This window comes from Lissotriton helveticus, chromosome 5_1 (genome assembly GCF_964261635.1).
Source record: "Lissotriton helveticus chromosome 5_1, aLisHel1.1, whole genome shotgun sequence".
In the NCBI taxonomy this organism is placed as follows: domain Eukaryota; kingdom Metazoa; phylum Chordata; class Amphibia; order Caudata; family Salamandridae; genus Lissotriton; species Lissotriton helveticus.
Window position 1 is genome coordinate 481,337,773 of NC_136065.1, and position 23,510 is coordinate 481,361,282.

Consider the following 23,510-nt stretch of genomic DNA (forward strand, 5'->3'; position numbering starts at 1 on the left):
ATCAAGCATAAAATGCTCTGGGAACAAGTAGCTCTTTTACAAAAAGAACTACCAAAGACTCACGTGATACATACACTGAGTCATCAACGTGATGGCGTTCACGTTGCAGGGAATTCATTGGCTGATGAGGCCGCGAAGGCAGCTGTGCAAACGGCTTCCGTAGCTGCCGTCACCCGGTCAAAAACAAAAATAGACAGCGAAATATTACAAGCTGTCAGCGCTTCAGAAAAGGATTCGATAGAACCACTCCCTAAAGGCTTTCCAGTAAAATACTCATACATAACTGATGCAAACAATGTTCCTTTTGCTCGAATCCCTGGAGTGGGGGATAGGGCAATTCCAAACATGGAACATAGGTTAGGACTAATAATAGCGGCACACGAAGGGCTTGCTTCTATCCATGCTGGCGTCTCAGCCACAGTATCATTATTAAAACAGAGATACTGGTGGCCACAAATGAGAAGACAAACGAGGAACTATGTTCTAGCATGTGAAATATGTCAAAAAATGAAAGTATCAACGGTGAGACGTCCAGCGCAGACGCCCCTTCTAATCTCGGATAAACCATTAGCCTGTGTTTATCTAGACCACTGCGGTCCCTTACAAAGGGATGGTAACTATAAATATATCTTGGTTGCAGTGGACTCATGCACGAGATTTATATGGATGTGGCCCCAGCGAACGGCTGACGCCAGAACTGTTATAAAAGATTTGCGAGTCTTTATCGGCACATACGCAATTGGCATGCTGCATTCGGACAATGGTCCTGCTTTTAGCTCTCGGGCTTATAGGGAGGCCATGGTCAGCATGGGCGTGCAATTGCGGTACTCTTGTCCATTTCACCCTGAGGGGAACGGAATTGTTGAAAGAAAAAACCGTGACATAAAGCAATCTATAACGGCAAAGGTATTAGGTTCGGGAGCTGGGTGGGTCAAACATCTAATAAGTGTCCAACGTAGTCTAAATAACTTGCCAAGAAATTCTCTGAAGGGATTCAGTCCGTACGAATTATTATTTGGAACTAGGATGATGATCTCTGACCTCGACAGTCAGACTTCAGTGGTTATAGAAAAAAGCTTTGATGTCAAAGACCGTTTGGCTATTTTGCAGGACTTAAACAAAACAAGAAAAGACCTGAGCAACATACAGTTGAAACAACAGCCAACAACCACTGAAGAATCACCACCTGTCCCAGCAAGACCTGTCTGGATTCCAAAAGTCGGGGATCTAGTCAGGGAGAAGATCGCGGTAAAGAAGGAATTTGGGCCTTCTTACAGAAAAGCAGTTCCTGTCTTGTCTGTCAACGGGACAAGATCAGTTGTACTACCGCCACTTGCTGGTAAAAAGGAGAACAGAGTTGTATCCATCGACCTGGTAAAACCACAACATGTGGCCGATAACAAACAGTAGGCCAAGTGGACTCCCAATAAGTAGCAGAACACCAAGGTTTGCTACCAGTACAGAGGTCCTAACAAAGAGGCTCATCACATTCGAAACGCCTACAGAAGAACAACAAGGACTATGCAACAATGCAATAGAACTCAGACCTCTGAAAACCCAAATAAAAACATTTAGCAGAGACACACCAATCTATAATGAAGTACCAGGTGACAATTCAAGAAACAAAAATCCTGAAGCAATTGGAACAATTGACAGAACTGCATCCGGCTACTTCATCAACTTCGATGATTCCTCTGAAAGCCTCAGTGAATCAAAGACACAGCCATCATCAAAATCCTTTAAAGACAAAGCTAAGGAACTTTTGAACCAACTCAAAGAAACATATCTGATTTCTCCATGGATTGAATTTTGGGTGGGTTTTGGTGCATTTATCCTCATACTTTGGCTCATCATGGTATTAACTTTGGGACGCTTCATTGAGGGAAAATATGCTAAAATGGACACAGCAAGTCAGAACATCAACTTGGTCCTCAAACCACACACATCTTCACACGTCGAGAAAAGAGAACTTTCTTCAGCCAACTTCACAGCCAATCCTATACCTGGTGGGGTAGCCTGGGACAACACTGACTATGAAATTTGTGGTCCGGTCGAGATCCTGAAATATCCACACCAAATCAAGATCTCCTTGAGTGACTTTGCAAAACCAAACTCATTTGCTGATGATTGGGACTTCGAAATCATTAATAACATGATGTCTGACTTAGTAATGTCTGCTAAATTTACAAAACATGATTATTTGCAAGGTTCTACAAATTATGATAGTATGTATTGCTATAACCACTATGGTAACCATTTTTTACATAAATCTGCACAACCTAGAAATGTTTTAAATTATAATCAATGGGAACATTGTGCAACACCTCCAAAAGGGAGCTCAAGAACCGTTTACGACAAATATTCATATTTTTCAGGTTTTAACACAAGTAATGCTGAAACATTTTATTTTAAATTGTCAAACAAGACAGGGATGAAAACCATGATAACCAACACAAAGTTGATATATTCAGATTCATTCTTCGAAGAAATGAATACTTTTGGATTTGATTATTGGGACAAAAATGTTGATTTGAAAAGTGTTTGGGGTACAAAAGAATGGCAAGTACAGGGTTTAGAAGCTTTGTTTAGAGCTTGCATGATCCCAGAACAAATGATATTTTTAAATGACACTGTTCAACAAACCACCTGTCTTGGCCTAGCCAAAATCAAAGATTTAAATAAACCGTCTATTCCAAAGCCAACAATGTTTAGCAATAGCTCTGACACGGATGAAGAGATAGACGTAAACCATATATTAAACCAAAACAGAACACATCCTGATTGGAAACAATGGTTAATCTGGCCCACAGATACAAATAACTGTCAAGACAGATTCCTGAATAAAACACAGGGGTTCAAAATGACCAGGCCAGACCCTAGATATCCCCAAAGACATCACCCAGGGATAATAACAACCTACAGTGTGGGCAAATTATGCCTTCAGTGGCTACAAACTTCCACACTGCCTGAAATTAAGCAACACCTAACTTTACTTACTGATGGTGCTGACTTGCGTGATTTCATAATGGGACCATGCAAACATCGTCAAAAGCGTTTCATAGCAGCCTCTGTATATGCAGCATACAATGAGGCCTGGAAGGTTAATCAAATTGAAACAGCAGAGAGAATACGGGAAATTGACCGTATTAATTTGGAAAAATCACTTTCTGTAGTGGACAATGGGTTAATGACTCTGTCCTCCAGAATTTTTTCATTGGACAGCATTGTGTCTTCAGCAATCGCTATATTATCGCAAGACTTACTGTTATTACAACATGGTCAGTCACAATTGCGTTCTATTGTACAGCTTGGCTGGACGTTACAAAATCTGCGTTCAGGCTATGTGCCTTGGCGTTTAATCAACACAACGTCACTATTCCAAATCTTTAACCTTACTGATAGACAAATCGGTATGGCGCAAAAGGGTGCTGATTATACAATCTTGAGCATTGAAAAACTAGAAAGATTACCAATGACAATGTCAGAACGACCTGTCAGTGAATGGATAATCCACGGAATCATAAATATTCCAATCTCAACCTTCAGGTTTCAATACTGCCAAAAATATATACAGGCTGGCATGTACGAGAAATTGGGGAAGGGGTACCTTAAAACAACTTGGAACCTGCCCTATTCACATGCATGTGTCAGTAATAAAGGACAGAAAGTGTTTCTTAGTGGCAACAATTGTGCTATGTCACTAAGCGGCACGCTTCTGTGTAACGGAATTAGTTTGCATGGAGCCTGTGAAGGGAATTCATACAACCTTTCATGTCACCAGCAAGGCGCACCTGCAACTGAAATAGAACCATTCTTTCAAAGACTCTATAATGGGAGTTACATTCTTATTGTAGACCGCAAATGTTGTGCCCGGGACTCCTTATCTAGTCACTACGACTGCGAAGGTCAAGTGCTGTGGACGTTCTTTGTTCCCCAGCTCCTTTCCAGACAGGGAGGCAAGGGCATGGCCCAATTTGAAAATTACTTCTATTCGAATAGATACTTTAAGCAGAATGAAAACAGTGCTTCTTCAGACGCCTACAAGGCTCACGTCATCAAAAGAAACGTATGATCTACAAGTCGCAAGGACGACTGCAGAGATACATACATTATTATCAACTAATTCCCCCGTACATTTCGCGGAAATCCTGAGCAAAATCTTAAATATTTCTGATACCACTGGGGTCTCAAAGATATTTAAGACAGTATTTTCGATGGCATTAACACCATTCAAAGCCATACTGGGTATTTTTCCAGATTTCGTCCATTCGATTTTTGGCGGACTTCCCCTGATCCTGGGACTAATTGCAGGAATCCTATTCTTAGTCCTTATTTTTCGTTATGGCAACCCATGTCACAGATCAAACTCTTGCGACAATGGAAGAAACAATCCGAGCCATTGGATACCGGGACCGGATATCAAAAATCCTGGGACTCTCCCGGCTTAGAGACCTGAACATGACTTGGTTTCTATCATTTCGACCAATGTGGCAAAGATGTGTTTTACCTGTATTGAGGTGTCTGCTATGCGGAGAAGAATGCGTGTTAGACACCTGTCTGACGCTACAATCGGATGCGCCAGTGGATGCAGATACATTGTTGGTTCCTACCAAGGTTCACGCTTTGTGCTGCCCTCAAAGGCTGCCAATCCTGATGACGGCATTCGTGGAATCTTCACCACTACGATTGAAGAGTAGTGAAGTTCAAGATGAAAGCAGCATCGATCAGGTACGACCTTCTGTCAGCAATGCGAATCAGAATGTCAATGGAGACAATCATGCGCACAAATGCATGGTTTCACCTATTTCCGACTTAGTGGAACTTTCCCATGAAGCTGTTGACAGTTTTTTCGAAAGCCTTAATGATATGATGTTCTCTCCAGAACAGAAATAGAGACTTTTGAGCAAGCTCGCACACGGCGTTCCCTGAATTCGGCCTTCAACTTTAAAAATAAAGTCACATGAACAATTTTTCCCACCAGTTCACGGACAGCAATTTTTTAGCAGCCCCAAATTATTTTTTACAAAATTTTCGGGACACTTATCTTCTGCTTAAAGTAAGAAACTATTCCTAGAGAACTAAGATTTCTATTTTTAGATACTTTATAAACTTTAGTTGCCCGCTGGTATGTTCACAAATATTTTATTATGTGATGAAATGGTCTCGAACTTTCTTTCTGTATAGCAATATTAAGAGCCATTTCATGTGTATTTCTCATATACCAAATAAGCAATAATGTCTACAAATGCGTGTTTACTTTAGCGTTTAATTCATAGCTTAAGTGCATACAATATATATGACTGCAATTTTTCAGTATATTTGAAAATTTCAAAATGCATTTATATATTTTGGGGTCGTGAGGTATACACTATACTCTATAGTATGTTGTACTATGTTATACTATGCATAGATTAGTAAATATGACCATAGTTAGCGTGGAGTGGGTGTCATGTATTCCTATAGGTTCTGAATCGATCCCCCTATTCCTGACCCTATTCCGGTTAAACTAACTATCAAGTTAACTAACAGTCAGCCCATGAGGCAAGAAAAGCCCCCATGATGCAGATACCGTTATCTGACGCAGTCACACTACGGCACAGGAACGTGTTATCTGATTAGGTCATAACGCTTGAGATCTAATTAGACAAGCGACATTCCTCCAGCCCCTGATAAGGCATACGACGTTCTCATAACAAATCAAACCTATGACAACCTGGAAAATCCGTGCGGCCATTGTTTTGATTTCACAGAGAACTTCAGTAAAAGAATGTGCTAACGAGCAAGTCGTATGACATCTTTATTGACGTATCTATGTCCATCCTTACGTCAATCTCGGCACCTTTAAGGTATAAATATTGCCGATCTTGCCCTATGCAAACACACGCGTGGTGACGAGACGGAGCAGCCATACTTGCCGAAGCCCAGAAGCAGAGCAGACCCCGCTGGCAGCAGCCCCGCCTTCCTGACGCGCTGAGAGACGCGCTGCTATCTCCTGCCGAGAGACCCAGCACCGGCGCTTTCGGGCAGCCCTCGCAGGCAGCCTGGAATATCGAGAGCAGAGAAAGAGATACCATTCCTCATTCATCCTAACTTCCAGGTACAGAACTGAATAACCCCTCACAGAGAATTCTTTAGTTATTCACTTGGCAAAAACAAACTTAACTTAAACTGTAACTTTCTATTCCCGCCCACGCATTAGACTTAGGTCAGGTACACGGGGTAGGCGTATTTAGAAACACCAGTTGAGTACGTTTAGTCAAATGTATGTGTGTATGTAAATATATTTTAATCATTTTAAACATCATATGGCTCAGAAACCATATCAATGTTTTTACAGTATTATTTTATACTATTGCTTTTAATGTATGCACTTTACTTAACTATAAGTATTGCAATAATATCGATCCATTTCTCTTGTACGAGAAAAGAGACTGATCAATAAATAACACCTTTTTATTGAACACGCCCGTCTCTTCCTTTTCTCTACAATCTGATGAGACTAAGAATGCACGTACTGACTGAGTAAAATAATTGCCTTGTGCTCACACGACTCTGGAGATACACTCTTGATTAGGGGAGAGCAAAGTTGTCATGTTCTATGGTTGTCAGAAACTAAATCCCTTCTTGTCTAATCAGGGGAGTTAATTCTTTCCTGAACATTCGAGAAAGTTTCTAGCGAACTCTGAGCTACGCTGGCAAACCCAAAACTTACGTCTAGTATCGACAGTAGTAGACCTAGTTAACGTCTGGCCTAGGCCTTTACTGCTGTAGGTATTATTCCAATGCGCAGAGCCTATTGGGAAGATAGGAACTACACTACACCATAAGTACAGTTTGGCCTGCTATTAAAGACCCCATACCTGCGACACCTCACTGAGCACTTCAGGATCTGGATCCTCATGCAAGCCACCTAAAAGGACAAAGAAACAATAAAGTAACTTGCATAAAATGGCATCCCAAGCAAGTCGACATCCATTAGGATGAAGTACTTGTTAAGGAGAGACACTCAGGAGGAAAGTTTCTCCCCTTTTGAGCGATGGCCTTGAACAATAACTGCCATCAATGGAAATACTAACAAGCATCTGAGAACAAAATCAAGTCACACAAAATATATTGATCGTTAAGACAGTGCAGCTGCCTCACTCCACTCCAGATGCATGGGCAAGTAAGATCAGCCTAAAGTGGTCAAGTGGGGTTATCCAGAGTGGGAACAATGGCTTTTGATGGGGATGTTTTGGCCCTCCATGATAGAACCCCTCCTGAAACACAGATGGAAACACAAGAAGTAGACAACCTAGTGCCATCAGACTCTGAGGGCCATTTGGGAAGGAGAGGGTTGAGATATTCATTGAGAACTTGGCCTGAAGACTCACAAAGACTGAAAGACTAAGAGTGATGTATTTATTGGTTGATGGACCTGTTGGTCATGATGTTTGATACAAAGTTGAGGAGGGAGGAATGTAGTGTGCCAACCTGTGCTCACATATGCATGCACCATGAGAATAAGTGCTTCCTTACAGAGTCAATAAACGGAGATCTGGCGTTTATGAACCTAATACCGATTGAAGCATCTGAGCATGTGGTGTCTATTAATTTGCTTTAGTCCATGCTTCTACATTGGGGACCAAATTAAACATTTCTCTTCACTTGACTTTCCTGAAAAAAATAACATCTATTTTCTTTAGTCAAATGCCTCAGTCCCCCCCCCTCCCCCCCTCCCCCCCAGTGAGGGAAAAAATTATCAGGCCCACCTCTGAATTTTTCACAATTATTTTACTAAATTGGTAATGTTTAAATATGTCTATACAAATGTAAAGATTGCAGTTACGTTCTGTTACCGTTTTAAAAATGCAATCAAATACATGATTTCAAAAAATACTATTCTGGTCAGGCAGGCATTACTAACATGTACAATTATATCCACAGTGTGACTATTAAAAGTGAGATGAGCGGTTTGAAGAATATTTGGAGTCCCTTCCCTTTTGACACATACTCCCAGCTAGGATATAAATGACAACAGATGTTAGTGATGGGCCATAACAGAGTGGCCTTGTGCTGCTAATTGTTGTCAGCTTTAAACAAAGCACTGTTATCAGCACAATGCTTTTTTTGGCCACTGCCTGGCACCCCCCTGGGATCACTTGAGGCCGCCCTAGGGGGGCCGCCTCCCAGTTTCCAGACCAATGCATTATATGTAGGAGGGATGCAACTGTAGGCAGTGCATACGTCTGTTCACTGTAAATGGTCCTTCTTCAAAGAGTGAAAGCAAGAGGACAATGAAAATTTCTCAGACAGACCACCATTGGTTGGTGTGAAAGCTGGAGTTTCCCCACCAAAAAGTTCCCTTTGAGAGCACGAGGACAGAAAGCCCCTTGGTGCTGAGCCTGCACCTCTTCCGAATCAGTAGCAGAAAAGTGAGCCACAAACATGCTTTGATTGTGGTCTGAATATAGTGCTTAACCGGTATGGGTGGTTAAAGGGGGCGGGCACTGTCATTTCTGTGTCTCCTCTAAATGTTATACCAGCGCATGTAGTTGCCTACTTGCTCCTCTCCTGGCCCCCTCCATCTGTGACATCGTTAACACTTCTTTGCGTGAAGGGGTACTCCCACTTGATTGGAAAGCCGCTCAAGTGCTACCAATTAAGAAGAAAGTTCAGTTACCCGCTAAGGTGATTGCCAACTATCACCCTATTTCGCTTCTGCCGCTCATGAGCAAAATGGTGTAAGGGTACGTCAACACTCAGCTGATGGGTTATCTTGAATCTCAAGGTACCCTCGACCCTTCCCAGTCTGGGTTTAGACCCAACCACTCTATGGAAACTACCCTCATTGGTGTCACAGATTATATAAAAATGGCTCTGGATAACAACAAGGCAGAGCTGCTGGTTTTATTGGCTCTGACAGCAGCCTTTGATACTGTCCCTTATATCATAAATTTATTCATCAATTGAGAGAGTTTGGTCTGCAGGGTCACTAGCTTTCTGGATCAGCGCACCAAGACGAGTTATCTAGGCCACTTTTGATCCCAAACCTTGAAGCTCTCTAAAGGGGTGCCCCTGGGCTCTTGTTTGAGTCCTAACTTGTTTAATGTTTATGTGGCACCCCTCGCCAAGATTATTAGCGAGTACGGATTTACTCCCTACAGATGCAGACGACACACAACTGTTCTTATCCTTTGATATGGATATAGAGTTAGTTGAACATCGCTTTGCTGAGGGCATGCTAGCCATATAGACCTTGATGACAGAAAACCTCCTCAAGTTGAATGTGGCTAAAACCGAAATCCTGCTGTTTGGCTCGGCTCAAACAACTTGGTCCCCTAATTGGTGGCCAGCTGCATTGGGCCCCACCCCAACCCCCTCAACTGTGGCAAAAAATTTAGGGGTCATTTTGAATAACTCGTTGTCTTTGAGGGATCAAGTCATGACCACCTAAGGGACCTGCTACCAGACTCGAGTATTTTGCTCAGAGTGTTCCAGTGGCTGCCCCTATCTGTCCGAAGAACTTTGATTCAGGCACTGGTCATTGGCTGACTTGATTACTGTAATGCTCTTTTAGCATCAGCAAACAAATATCTTCTGAGTAGACTACAGATGGTCCAGAATGTTGCCGCACTCCTGGCTCTCAAAATGCTGCCTCGTACCTCCTCCAGGCCAATGCTGAGACAGCTTCATTGGCTTTCTATCCGCCTGAGGATTTCATTTAAACTTTCTGCCTCGTCCATAAAGCACTTTATGGTATGAGTCCAGAATGTTGCCTCACTCCTGGCTCTCAAAATGCTGCCTCATACCTCCTCCAGGCCAATGCTGAGACAGCTTCATTGGCTTTCTATCCGCTGGAGAATTACATTTAAACTTTGCTGCCTCGTTCATAAAGTACTTTATGGTATGAGTCCTAGCTATTTGGCGGACAACTTAAAAAGTTACTGTCCGAGCAGGCTGCTTAGATCAGAAGGTAGAGGGCTGCTTGTGGTCCCGTGCTACAGGAAATTACGAACAGGTCGCAGAAGTTTTGCATACCTTGCCCCGAAATATTGGAACACTCTGCTGGAGGTCCTGCATTCCGGGACTGATTTGGGCTTGTCCTGTACTCTGTCTTTCTTGCAGCGCGGAGATATGATTCCAGTGCTTTATAAATGCCATACATACATTTGTTTTTAGGAACCATGAATTATTTCATACATCAGAATTTGACCAAGAGCAATCTAAAGAACAGCAGCAAAGGGAACAAGCATTTGCAATGCAATAGGTCTCGCATTAGGAAAGTTTGAGCTATTGGTATTGTAAATGACACATTTTTTATTTATGTGTTGGTTTTGAAAATTGCGAAATGAATAGCTTTGTCATTTACAATGCCAATAGTTTTAACTTTCGCAAATGTGACAACTATAGCATTTGTAATGCAATATGTGTTGTATTTACGTGACTTAGATGTATTGATATTAGAAATAACAATGGCTTTTAATTTTTTTTATAATTAATACCTAAATAAAAGTTATTGTAATTTGTAATGGCAATAGCTTAAACTTTTGTAATTAACTTTTGTGAAGATTATGTTCAGTGTATTTTATTGTGACGAAAATCCAAGAAAAGAAGTGAAATATTAACATATTTTTGTGACATTTGTAATAAAGCGTGAAACATTGAGAGAACATATTTGAACCAGTTGTTGTTGAATGGTTGCGGTTGCACAGATTGATGCTGTGGTGGCGCGGAGTGATGTTGTGGTGGCGACGAGTGATGCTGTGGCGTTCAGTGATGCTGTGGTAGCGCATAGTGATGTTGTGGTGCCCCTGAGTGATTCTGTGGTGATGCTGAGTGATGCTGTGGTGATGCGATAGATAGATAGAGTGAGTGCGATAGATATAGGGAGGGTGATAGATAGAGGGTGGGCAATAGATAGAGTGAGGGAGATAGATAGAGTGAGGGCGATCGATAGATAGAGGGATGGCGATAGAGTGAGTGCGATACATAGACAGATAGAGTGAGGGCGATAGATAGATAGACAGATAGAGTGAGGGAGATAGATAGATAGATAGATAGAGTGAGGGCGATCGATAGATAGAGGGATGGCGATAGAGTGAGTGCGATACATAGACAAATAGAGTGAGGGCGATAGATAGAGTGAGGGCGATAGATAGAGTGAGGGCGATAGATAGAGTGAGGGCGATAGATAGATAGACAGACAGAGGGCGATAGATAGATAGATAGATAGATAGAGGGCGATAGATAGATAGAGTGAGGGCGATAGATCGATAGATAGATAGATAGATAGATGTTAATTCCCATCTTTGTTCTAGGTTTAAACCTTTTTATTTTTCTCGGGGAAAAACACTCTGCTTTCTCTTTGAGAGCTGAAGAGGGCAAGGGAATACAAACACTACAATATGCCAAATGAAAAAGAAATATGTTGCAACAAAACCCCTTTTGACGAAACTATTAGTAGCTATATGAACCAATAAATGGATTTCATCGCCTGCACGTCCCACTGAAGCCAATAGGATGGCTGCCTAAATCTGCCTGTTCTGCTTCCCGAGTAGGAGGAGGTGGATCACTGGAGAACCTGTGGGTCAGCAAGGACTGAATAATCTCGGCGTCGACTCAACACCCTGTGATTTCGAGCAAATCGCTTAATCTCCCCGTGCCTACAAAAAATTAATACATCCTTCTGTAATGTAACGGGTGCTTGTGTGAAGTGCTCAGATACCTTCGGGCTGAGTTTGCGTTAAACTGTACACATAAAATAAAAAACACGCACTGGTTTCTACATGCGACAAAGTGCACTCAGCACAAACATACCATTCACAGTCCAACCAGATACGAAAACTAGGAAAATACTTATTTGAGGGCTACAGTATTTAGTACAATTATCTTTTTTCACTGTATGGGACAATACATTACCGAAAAAGTATGAGAGGCTGCGTGCGCTCTTCGTGGGCATAATATTGTTATCATTTTTCAAGTGTGCAGTTGTCTTAATGACCACACAGAAATGCACTTTTTCATACTAAAATGGTGCAACCAAAAAGGAACTGGCAAAAGGAATTCCTGGGCAAGTCTTAGAGATGTGCACTTAGCTTTATGGCCTAAGCCCTGTATTTCCCTGAAAAATAATTTGTGTTATTTATATAAAATAAATGTGAGCTGCTTTCGGTCAAATAATTTTTTTATATGAATAAATGCAACAGCTATCTAATTCTATTCTACTTAGAATAGTAAAATAATAATATTTTGTACTGCTCAATTATAAAGCAAGCGCCATCATATGCCAAAGTGTCCCGCAGCGTTTACATTTTTTGTGTTAACACTATTGTTGTTAAATACTGACCGGTGACCAGCGAGTTAGCAAAAGATCTCTGTAGTAATAACTCAACCCCCTGAGCTATGTTACTAAGATTCAAGCGTTCGGAGCACAAGTTAGACACAGCGTTTGCAGCAGACACAGCAGCCTACTGAGCTTTCTAACAGGAATGAAACCCTCGGCCTACTGGTTTTATGCGGGTCTGGGCAACAGGTGCATTAACCTCCCCAGGTGGCCTGTCAGCATGGACATCTGCTGGTTTAAAGCCGCCTTCTATGCACGCCTGATTGCGAGACGACTGGCTGGTGTTACCAAGGAACAAACAGCAAGAACACTTTTCCTGGGCCATCCATTTCCGACTTATCAAAACTTCCCATTACAACTCTCCTCCATTTGGAAGCCCAGAAGCTATAATAATATATTGCAGTATTCTGTATTACTCATTTCTGCACAAACTTCAGTGTTTCGAAAAACAATACAGGAATAAATATAACAAGGAACGCAAATGTCGAGTTTGGGCTTCAAAGAACATAAAAGGGAGAGATGGAGATAGTACCTGGGGGAAGCAGACAAATGTAATGCTTCCCCCAGTTCGGACAAATGTAATTTGCCAGCAATTTGCTAAGGTTATCAATGTGACAGCACTCTTCATAAGAGCAGGCTACACGTGCTCCGGATTATTTTACCATTAATATCATGGCCGTTTTCAAAACTATAATTACAGAGTTGTGGATTTTTTTACCACATTTGCAATGCCACCTCTAATCATGCTCCCACAAGCACACCCGTCAAAGTTTTTGAGCAGACAGTCGTTCCGTATAAACAGTACAATATTTATATAAACACAAAAAACAAAATTTCTCGAAGTAAAGATTACAACCACAGTTGTCCAATAACGTAAAAAAAATCTACATGGATGAAACTGCACAACCAAAACAGCTTCCTGTGCAACACTATGGTGAGATCACGATTGCCAACAATGTATTTTCGGTTTTCAGTGTCCAAACTTCGCAGCTCTAAATGGCAGGTATCAGTCAGTGCATGACGAATTTAACAAGCAGGGACAAAGTCAACACACTTCTCTGGGACAGATTAGCTTTCCTAATGTGTACTGGCCATGGAGTACAGCGTCAGGGAAAAAGCAAAATGGGTCAGTATCAGTCATGTCATTCCGCTGGCGTGTACGTGACAACACATATGCGAGCCGGGAATCACGTGGGCACAATCTGGTTTGTTTTTTAATTTCCAATTCAAAATTGCAAATGTTACTCTTGATTCGATGAATTTTTAAAACAAGTCTACAGGCCTCCAGTGATTCACACTAATAGTCTTTGCTCTGCCATCTGTGTGTAATTCGTTTTTCATCAGTGAGAACAAAAGCAGCGCGCTGCTTGACTGAACCAAATCACAAGTTCAACATCGAACTGAAAACTAGCTGACCGGGTGAGCTGCCAAATACTCGAAGTCCTACAATCTGGTGGAAAGGTAAGCGAAGGCCTCGGATACAAACTTGAGTAATGTAAAAAGATCTGGGTGGCAATCTGCACGCAGAACGAAGGGTGGTGCTGGAAATTAAACAGCCATTACTTCAAGAGTGAACTCAAACCTTTCATGTACAGCCACCAAGAATGGTCAGTGCGTTAAAAACCAGCCTCCGACATCTGCAGGTCACGAGCTCGAATCCGTCACACGCAACACAGCCTCGCGCCCTCTGAAGTGCGCAAAAGTAAAACCTGCGTTTGTAAAAACTCAAAGAAAACAAGTCGCACGGTTGATATGGGCGTCTGGTGGTCAGGTTCATGAAGTACATGGACTTCGTGTTTTACTTCAGTTCGTGTTTTCTTCTTCTTAGGGAAGGAGATGTGTTACGTTGACAGTTTTCTCTAACAGTTTTCATATCGCGCATTGTTCCCCGTGTACCCCCGTCCCTGCTGCGCGACTTACCTAATTTGCATATGTTGCGTCAGATGGCTTGTCCGATGACAGTTGGGCCAGTTTGAGAGTGGCGGTGAGAGTTGGTCTGTCCATGTTGAGGGCTGGTGACCGGAGCGCTGCTTAATTTACCGGTGTGTCATTATACTACGAATAAAGCACTCTTGAATTCATTCGCCTGGAGCTTTACTTAACAGCCGGCCTCGTAATGGCCGTTTCCGGTCGGGTTTGTGTCGGCTCACGCGCCATCCCAATGACGTTAATACGGTCGGACGGGGCTGAAGAAAAGGAGATGCGCTTGACTTACATGGAAGTCGATCACACATGGGGCCCGCCCGAGCGCGCGCCAACTGGAGCATGAACGCAAGGCTCTCCGCAGGGCTCCTCGGTTGCCGTGGCAGCGGCTGCAGCATCGCGCTGCCAGTCAGCCTCGGCGCGAGCCGGAGAATCGTGCGCTTATTCCCCACTTCTTGCTGAGTCAGGCCGGGCGGGCCGGCTCGCATTCACTTCGGCCTTCTTGCCTCGCCTACTCCCGCTGTGAGCCGGGGGAGTGACGGTTCCGCTAACAAGGACTCGTGAAGGCCACTGCAATAATATTAAAGCCGCAATGTCTCAGCCCGGGGGCCTCTACAACCTCAGTCTAACTCTCCAAAGGGAGGCTCTGTATTAGCACTCTAGAACGAGCTGAGGATCGCACAGTGCGGTGACGCAGCACGAGACGCAGTCGCCGTGAGCGTGCACGGAGGCTGAGGATCCGCCGACCGAAGTCATGCAGAGCTCTGAGTCTGCCTGCTGCCGAGACTGACCCAAAGAGCCCGGTGAGTTTGGGGGGGGTCGGTGAGTGTGTGTGGTGGGGGGTGTGTGAGTGTTGGAGGGGGGGAGAGAGGGTGCCTGTGTGTGCTTGTGTGTGCCTGTAGGTGCGCGTCCACGGTCTCTAGCGAGACCTAATTAACGGCACAAGCTGTTTACTGTGAAGCGCGTTCACAGACCTGGGTCGGCTCGTGCCCAGGTCTGTATCGGGCTCGTTCACAGCTGTTACTCCCTTGACAGGGATGAAGGCGGCTATAAGACTCGTTGGCGGCAGGGCTTCGCCCTGCAACGCCAGCGAGACCTAAAAAGGAGGAAGAGATGGGGAAACTGTGGCATAGAGACAAAGCAAAGATGCAAAAGTACATGCAACAGAGAGATAAACAGTCAGGAAGTTTGAGATGGTGGAAGAAAGAGGCTTATGGTGAAAACAAAAGTAAGCATACTTGACGTTCGTAACTTGTGTATTTATGTGGTATTTCTATAGTGTAAACCTAGCCAAAAGGCAATGGAGCGCCTTTACAGGTCAAAGACAAACATAATATCAACAAGTTATAGGAGAGGTAGCCGGTTCTTGAATGTTCTACAAAAAGGTGCATCTTCAACTCATTCCCAAATTGGAGCAGCGTTATGGTGGTTCTGATGGATAAGGGCAGCAGTCGAAGTGCATTAAAAACAGTATGGGAACTTGATCCCGAGTCCAATGGGAGCCAAGTCAGTAAGCATGGAGGCGGGATCAAAGGCGTGACTAAAAAGATCTAAATATTCTGTAACTATTTTGTTGGTATTTCACCTTCGAGTAACTGCATATAAAATAACGCAGACCTTAAATTTAAAATAAATGCAAGTTAAACTAATCAAATCAAAAATGCTTTATTCGGTATGTATGAATACAACCATATAGCAACATGCCAAAATAAAATAGCATATACATCATTAAATTACATCAAGCTCTAATTTCACATACTAGCAATACCATATAAGATAGTCATTCTACAGCACATGTGCAAATAAGCATGTTAAAGTGCATATTGGTACATTCACCTAATAATACATGTACAAACTGGCAATAATAAAGTGCATTTAGCATTTACTATTATATAGTGCAGTATGAAGTTCTCATTTTTCAGCACATGTGCAAATTGGCACAGGTAAAGTGCATGATGATACAACATCTAATAATGCATGTGCAAACTAGCAATAATAAAGTGCATATAAGTCTAGGCCATATGTTGAGTTCATACAGTTATTGATTTCCGTGCAAAGATACATTTTAAAATATATGTAGCCACATAAAAACATATATCTGGGCTCTCTAAGTTAAACATCAATTGCATCGCTGTTTTAATGCTGCGCGTATTGTATTTTAAAAAGATGGGTTTCAGATAAAACTTTCTATAAAAGATATAAAATTTACAAAACAGCATAAAATGACAGCTACTCTGCTTGGATATACCGTCACAGGGGCATAAGCATGTTCTGGGTTTCTTAATTAATGGGAATGCCACTAGGTGGTGCACAATTCCTAATCGTAAACGTGACAATGCAAAAAGGTGAGAACTTCTAGTAACAGTAGTGAGGTATGATTGAAAACCTTCATTGGTGCTATGTTCTAGATAAGAAGTAAACGTGCTTTGTTTTGCATATTCGATCATTCTGGTACTTCTTGTATGTCTCAGGAAAGTGACTTTAAGTTCCTTTTTTGATGGTCCCAACCCCGCTGTAGGTTCACCAAAAATATCACATTCATAAAGTGTCTTATACCAAGATTGGATGTGACGTAACCATGGTATATTTGAGCGGTGGTCAAGCTTTAGACAGTCAATAATCACATCCTGAGTAAATTTCGTTTCTTCTTTAGACCAGATTGATCGCCATAATGCCAGTGGGCGTAGGGCAATTAAGTCCTTAGCGTAATTTAAGCCCACCTCCCTGTGTATTAACTCATTTGAGGCCGCAGCCGGAGCACAAAGTAATCGTTTCAAGAAGGCATTCTCATCATGCTGAATTTGGTTGCCACTCTGATTATGATATCCCCATATCCCTGCCCCATACAGGGCTGATGTTATGCACCTTGAGTTGTATATGGACACCATCTCTCGAATTCTTCGACCTCCTAATTTGGCTGCAAATCTAAAAACACCATTAATATTCCTTACCATTTTAAAACGGACACTCTCTTGTTCGTTAGCCCACCGTCCATCTCCTGAGAATGTGATACCCAGGTAACAAAATTTCCTTACAGTTTCTAATTTCTCCACGTCTAGGTAGAAGGTCCTGCTCTTTCTTGTCTTCCTACCACAAGACATAGTAAAGGTTTTTCCTTTATTGATAATTAACTTTCTGCTTTCAATGAAAGTACGAAACTTGTCAATTAAGAATTGCAGGCCATTTTGGGTCCGGGATAGGAGGACCGCGTCATCCGCGTATAATAGGATTGGAATAGGGTTACCATTTATAGTAGGGGCATCTGCTGTTCTTAGGGTTTGGTCTATCTGATTTATAAATAAAGAAAATAAAAGAGGGGCGAGAACACATACTTGCCGAATGCCTCTATTAACACTAAATAAGGGTGTACATTCTCCGGCGGATCCAAATCTTACTTTGCTTGACAGGCTTTCATATAATCTGGCAAGGAAGTGGATGATTTCAGTCGGGGCACCCATTTCTAGCAGGACTGGCCATAGGAGCGAGTGTTCCACCAGATCAAATGCCGAACTTAAGTCAGCAAAACACAAGAATAAATTACCCTCTTTGGCTCTTGTGTATTTGCTGATAATAAGTTCCAGGTTCACGCACTGCTCCATTGTGCCAATCCCCTTTCTAAACCCGTACTGCACTGGGGATAAGATGTTCTTTTCCTTGACCCAGGCTTCCAATCTCTCTAAAAGGACTCGACTGAGGATTTTGATTGACGAGTCCAGAAGAGAGATGGGACGGTAGTTGCGTGCCTCTGACCTAGAACCTTTCTTGTAAAGGGGTACGATAATGGACTGACCCCATGTTTGTGGAAGCCTGTCTTCTATAGCAGCATTAAAGTATCGTGTCAATATTGGTGCCCATAGAGTCATTCCATGTTTATAAAAATCCATAGGCACCCCGTCTGGACCTGGGGCTTTACCCCCTTTACTATTTTTTATTGCATCGGTAACCTCAGTTAAGGTCACAGATAGCTGCATTTTTTGCCATTTAGAACTGGGCGCCATATCTACGATGAAAATTGGCCCATCTAAATTAGATTCAGAGTTAAAAATCCCAGTAAAATGGGCAATCCAGGCCCGACAACTCACATGGGAGGTAATGTCGGGGATATTATCATTCTTTAACAGTGGGCTATTTACAGTTTCCCAGAATAACTTGTGATTTTTTGTTTCCGCAGCCATATCCAAATTATACCAGGCCTCATTTTGGAGTTCTTTTTTTCTGATTGTGAGAGCAGTCTTATAGTTGTGACGCTCCTCTTTAATTTTGGCTATGTCTCTGGGCTTGGTCTCAAGAGCTAATTTTAGTTTATTTAGTGACTGGACACAGTGTTTGTCAAACCACACCACTTGAATTTTCCTCAGCTTTCGACTCCTAACTGTAAGAGAGTCATCAATCGCTTTGGTTATTTTTATAAAGTTAACGAGGAAGTTACCTGGAGCCACTATGGGTGCCAGACAGTAGTTTATTTCCCCTCTACATTTTGAGAGTACGTCCGTCATGAATTGGGCAGGGTTAATTCTAATCCACTTTATTCTCATGCCGTTTGATCTTTCGGCTGTGATCCCTTGGACTGGTCTCCCATATGCATTAGTTTTTGGGCCCCAGCCAGACAATACCAGCGATATGCTGTTATGATCGCTCACTGGTTGCTCAACTACCCATACATTGGAGTAGGCAGTTCCATTGGACACCAGGATGTGGTCGATGTTAGAGTGGGCATCCCTCCCTCTAAATGACGGGCACTCTTCGTTGTCTTTGTTCTTTGTGCAGTCTAGCAGCTCGAGGTCTAATTTGGCTACCAGATTATTCAGGGTACTTCCATAATTAGTGTGCGGGAAATGATTGTAAACAGTGCTACCTCCGCCATGGTACTCCCCTTGATGACCACAAATCCCCTTCTGTGCATGACAGCACGCTTGGATATTAAAGTCTCCTGCCCACATTATTACTGGGGATCACTTGATAATTCTAATACTCCCTCTATTGCCCGCTCTATATCTAGTACAATCATGCCCCGGTTGGCTACAATGATGTTGTTATAGAAATTTACTATAACTAAGTCCCTACCCTTAGCATGTACTAAACGCAGGATAGATGCATAAGGGGCCACCTCCACATAGCCACCAGGACTAAACTCAGTAAGAGTAGTTGATACCAGGGTCAGTAGTCCGCCTTTTGCTCTTCCTGCTAATGATGCCATTGCATCTACACTATATGTTGTGTAGCCCTCAACTTGTAATTGGGCTCTATGCCACGTCTCCTGGAGACAAATTATATCGTATCCATGTGTAATAAAACTGTTCCAGAAGGGCGTGGTTATTTTAGCAGCAATTCCCGCTATGTTCCAAGTAATGACCATGAGGCCTTCAACAGTGTTATCAGATGTGATATCATAAAGTACAACTGGTTCGGGTCTCAGTAGGTTATCATCCAGAGTTAAGTCTGGAACAGTGATTACATCTCGCTGGGCTATTTTGTCAATTTTATGCTGGTCATTAGTTACTGGCCTTCCTATGGTCTCCCCTACTACCCTGTTTATACCCTGCAACCCTTGATTCCTTTCAAGCATTCCCTTAGATACAGTTACTTCGGGGTGAGGTGAAGTAGTTTGTTCCCTCAGTCAGTCATTCTCGTCTAATGAACCAAACGCTTGGAATCTGTTATAAGTCGGGATTGCAAAATTGGCCCATGGATTGTAAAGTGGGGTGGGGTCATGAACTGCGATATAATGGTTAGGATGGGAAACTCTATGTTGGTCAACAACCCGAGCTGTGGCATATTTTCCTTACTGGCCCCTGTAGAAATAATGTAAAGGGAGCAGAGTAGTATTGTATTCCTGGTTAGACGGTACGGGTGCATTTAGAATGGAATCTCTGGCCCAGTCAGGAGTCCTAAAATTTATGACTATACATTCCCAGTCTATCTCCTTTTTACTGGGTCCCAACCATCCTACTCTCTGTGTTGAGATGATCTGATTTGCTCCACGCATTGGAAACCCTCAGTTTTGAGCTAGCCAATGCAGTGTTTTATTCTTGAGGGTCTGTTGGTTTTCAAACTGGGTGTGCTTAAGCTTTGGAACATTAGCGAGTATAGCTACGTACGCACTGCTTTCCGGTGGTAAATTGATCACAGCAGGTATTATGTTGTTGATGTTCCGGGCAGGTACTGCCCTGTCCATAATATTGGATACTAAGCTCCCTTTGCCCCTTTGCCCTGCTACAGATTTCTGTCCCACTGTTATATTGGGAGTATTTATAGGTAATTTTGTCGGGGCAGTGGTTGTATTTGCAATGGTCAGGAGACTGGCTACTCTCAGTTCACTCCTGGTCAAGATGTTGGTGGGTTTATCCTTAGGGGCATTAGTTGTGGGCTGCTTAATCTGTGTGCTAAGTTGTTCTAGCAGATCTAAGTGTGCTATTCCCAGCCTTTCTAAATTATCTACCTTATCCGTTAATGTCCTCAGTCTTTCTGCCAGTGGTGAAGTGTGGGATTTTACCAAGTGCTCTAGCTGTAATATGAGGTCTTCAATGCTAATAGGGAGTGAGGCTTGTTGAGTAGTGGCATGAATTTCATTTGGTTGTAAATTTCTTCTCTGCTGTAATATGTTTTCCCTCCCCGCTTGTGTCAGAGTAGTTTGAACTAGTCTCTTCTTTTTTCTTCTATATATCCTCCCATGTTTGTTTACAGTTACCAATCTCCTGCCGGGTGCTAGTTTATATTTGGACCGACCAGATCCATGATCGCTCGCACTATGTGATGGACTCGTGTTGACTACCTCATCTGTTAAGTTGGTGTCATTATTATCACAGTCATCCAACTCCACTCTAACGTTTGACTCATTGATCACTGTAGGGGGAGAGGTCTCAATAGGCTGTAAATTGGGTGTTACTGACAGCCTACTTTCCCGGGCAGTAAACACAATAGGTGGTGACTGTTGTAATACATCATCAAAATTCTGACCACTACCCGGTAAGTCCACATAAGAGTGCAGTAAAATAGAATCCTGTGACATAGCTGTTATTATAGATGTATTGGCAGGTGCATTAACTTCCTGTGTAAGATGAGATATCAAACACATACTAGGTGGTAATGATAGGCGTCTTTCGGTGTTTTCTATGGCGGTGACAACGACCCCAATAGTTTGTTGTAGCATCTTATCAACAGCAGTTAAGGTTGGAATTGGGGTTGTTGCCTGGGCTAATTTCCTTGTCGTGGAACGGGTAGACATTGGTGGCTTTTTGACCATGATTCCACCTGGGTACCTTAGTGGGGTATATATTGGGCTGTCAACAACTAACACACAGTTCAACAGGATTGCTGTATAGCTTTACCTTGCACAATGTCCTGCTGCGGAATCAGGGGACGTGGCCCAGACCAGACTAAGAGGGCCCGTCCTTTGCCCGGGCTTAGCCCGGCGCGTCCCGCGTGCATCCTCGCGGGACGAGGAAGCAAACGCTGATTTATGCGCCTCCTAGTGCTGGCTGATGACGGGGGGCGGCGTCCCAGGTTCGAGGCTGCTGGGAGTTGGAGTCCTGACCGGCGGAGCAAAGCCCGGCCAGTCAGGAAGTAGTTCGTTGTGACCGCTCGGCGGAGCAAAGCCCGGCCGCCACCCACAAACAAGCGGTTGCTGGTACGCCTCAGCAGAGCACAAGTAAGCTCGGCCTGCGTAAATTTCCGTTTGGAGCTAATCAGTGAGAGATGCACTTTAAGTTGTGAAATCTTTTTTGGTTAATACGAACATAGCGGATATCTGTGTGTGTAACAAAGAGAGCCACTTAATGAAATTCTGGTTAGTGCAGTGGTGATTAGAGACTTGTGTGTTTTTAGAGTTAAGAAGTCTCAACCTCTGACAGAAAGCACTGTGAATATGTAAGTTATTACACACAGTATAAGATAGGCTGCCACAAAGTGCACAAAAAGATTTAGGTTTAAGATAAAAAAGTGCTCTCAAAATATAGATCTAAGTAATATGTAGACTGTACCTACTGCAATTTTTTTTTTTTAATATAAACTATACACAGAGGTCAATTTGTGAAATAAAGAAGAAGTGCCGGGCCTCTCGTCAGGAGGCAGCTTCGACCAGCCCATTTCTCCTGTTAGTGCTACCTAACACAGGACCATCAAACCGTACAATTGGGAATGTGATGTAGCATAATGGCCGGAGCTGGGGAAACAGGTTTGAGTCTTGGCGTGGCCTCAATATCCTGTGATTCTGGGTGAATCACTTAATCTCCATTTGCCCACCAAAAATGAATGTGTCCTTAAGTGCTCAAGCGCCAGTGTTGATGATTGAGTGCCGGTGCTGAGCTCCGGAAATCACCGGCTCAAATTAAGCGCTATCATTAAAAACACAAAACAGTCAAAACTCATCAGGTCACCTTACAATACCATCTCAAAAAGAATACTCTTCAAGTCACTCCATTAATGAAAGCCAATGCCAGCTTGCAAGTAGCGTTTACATTTGTAGATTAAACAAATGTCTGCATTTACATTTCCTTCAAGCAGCAGACACCCTGGCAAGAAGGCTTGTTTCTTTTTCAGCTGTCTGCCAAGGCTGTTTTTATGTTTTTGGCAATGCATTGCTTGATTTGGAAGCTGATGGCCAGGGTGAAGCCCAGCGATTGGAATTAAGTGAAAGTTGGGGATCGAAGCCATCAAGGTTCATGGCAGTGTACCAGTTTTTTTTACTGTTTCTTGTTCTTTGCCCATAAGAGGAAATCTTTATTGGATGAGTTGAGCTTCAGGTAGGCGCTGGACATCCAGGTCTACATGACATGTAGGCAGTCTTTGATGCCTAAAGCAGAAGAGTTGAGTATCATCGGTATATTGGTGAACCTTGATACTGTTTTCTGGAAGTAAATCCCCAACTGGCTCAATGTAGAGGTTGAAGATGATAGTGGACTGTATAGAACCACTAGGTACTCCACAAGTGACAGAGATCTTTTGGAATGGAAAGGCAGAAGGACAAACAGTGAAGGATATTGCAGGTGAATCCCATTAGAGAATACAGGGTGTGTATGAGGGCGGAATGGTCGATTGTGTAGAAGGAAGCTGAGAGGTCCAGCAATATCCGGACGCAGGGTCAGGAGGGCATCGACTACAATGGTAAGGTAGCTAGCTCCATGCAGGATCATGATCTGAATCTACTAGTGCAAGAGATGGTTAGCATTAATGTGATTTTGAAATTGAAAATAGGGTGTGGGAGGAACTGGCCTGTAAAGAGATTCTGTGAAGATACCGCGAGTAAAGGGGCATTGACAACTGT

At 42.9% G+C, this 23,510-nt stretch overlaps 1 protein-coding gene across 6 annotated transcripts in view; it reads right to left on the reverse strand.

Moving 5' to 3' along the window:
* The window catches only part of AP5B1 (adaptor related protein complex 5 subunit beta 1), a 79,718-nt gene that overhangs the window by 55,516 nt on the left and 692 nt on the right, over positions 1–23,510 (reverse strand). For 2 of the 6 annotated variants that reach the window (XM_078642797.1, XM_078642795.1), the window contains exon 2: positions 6,861–6,910. The exons of the other annotated variants lie outside the window; for them this stretch is intronic. The gene's annotated coding sequence lies outside the window, so the exon portion shown is untranslated. The remainder of the gene's footprint in view (positions 1–6,860; positions 6,911–23,510) is intronic. 6 annotated transcript variants of the gene reach the window in all.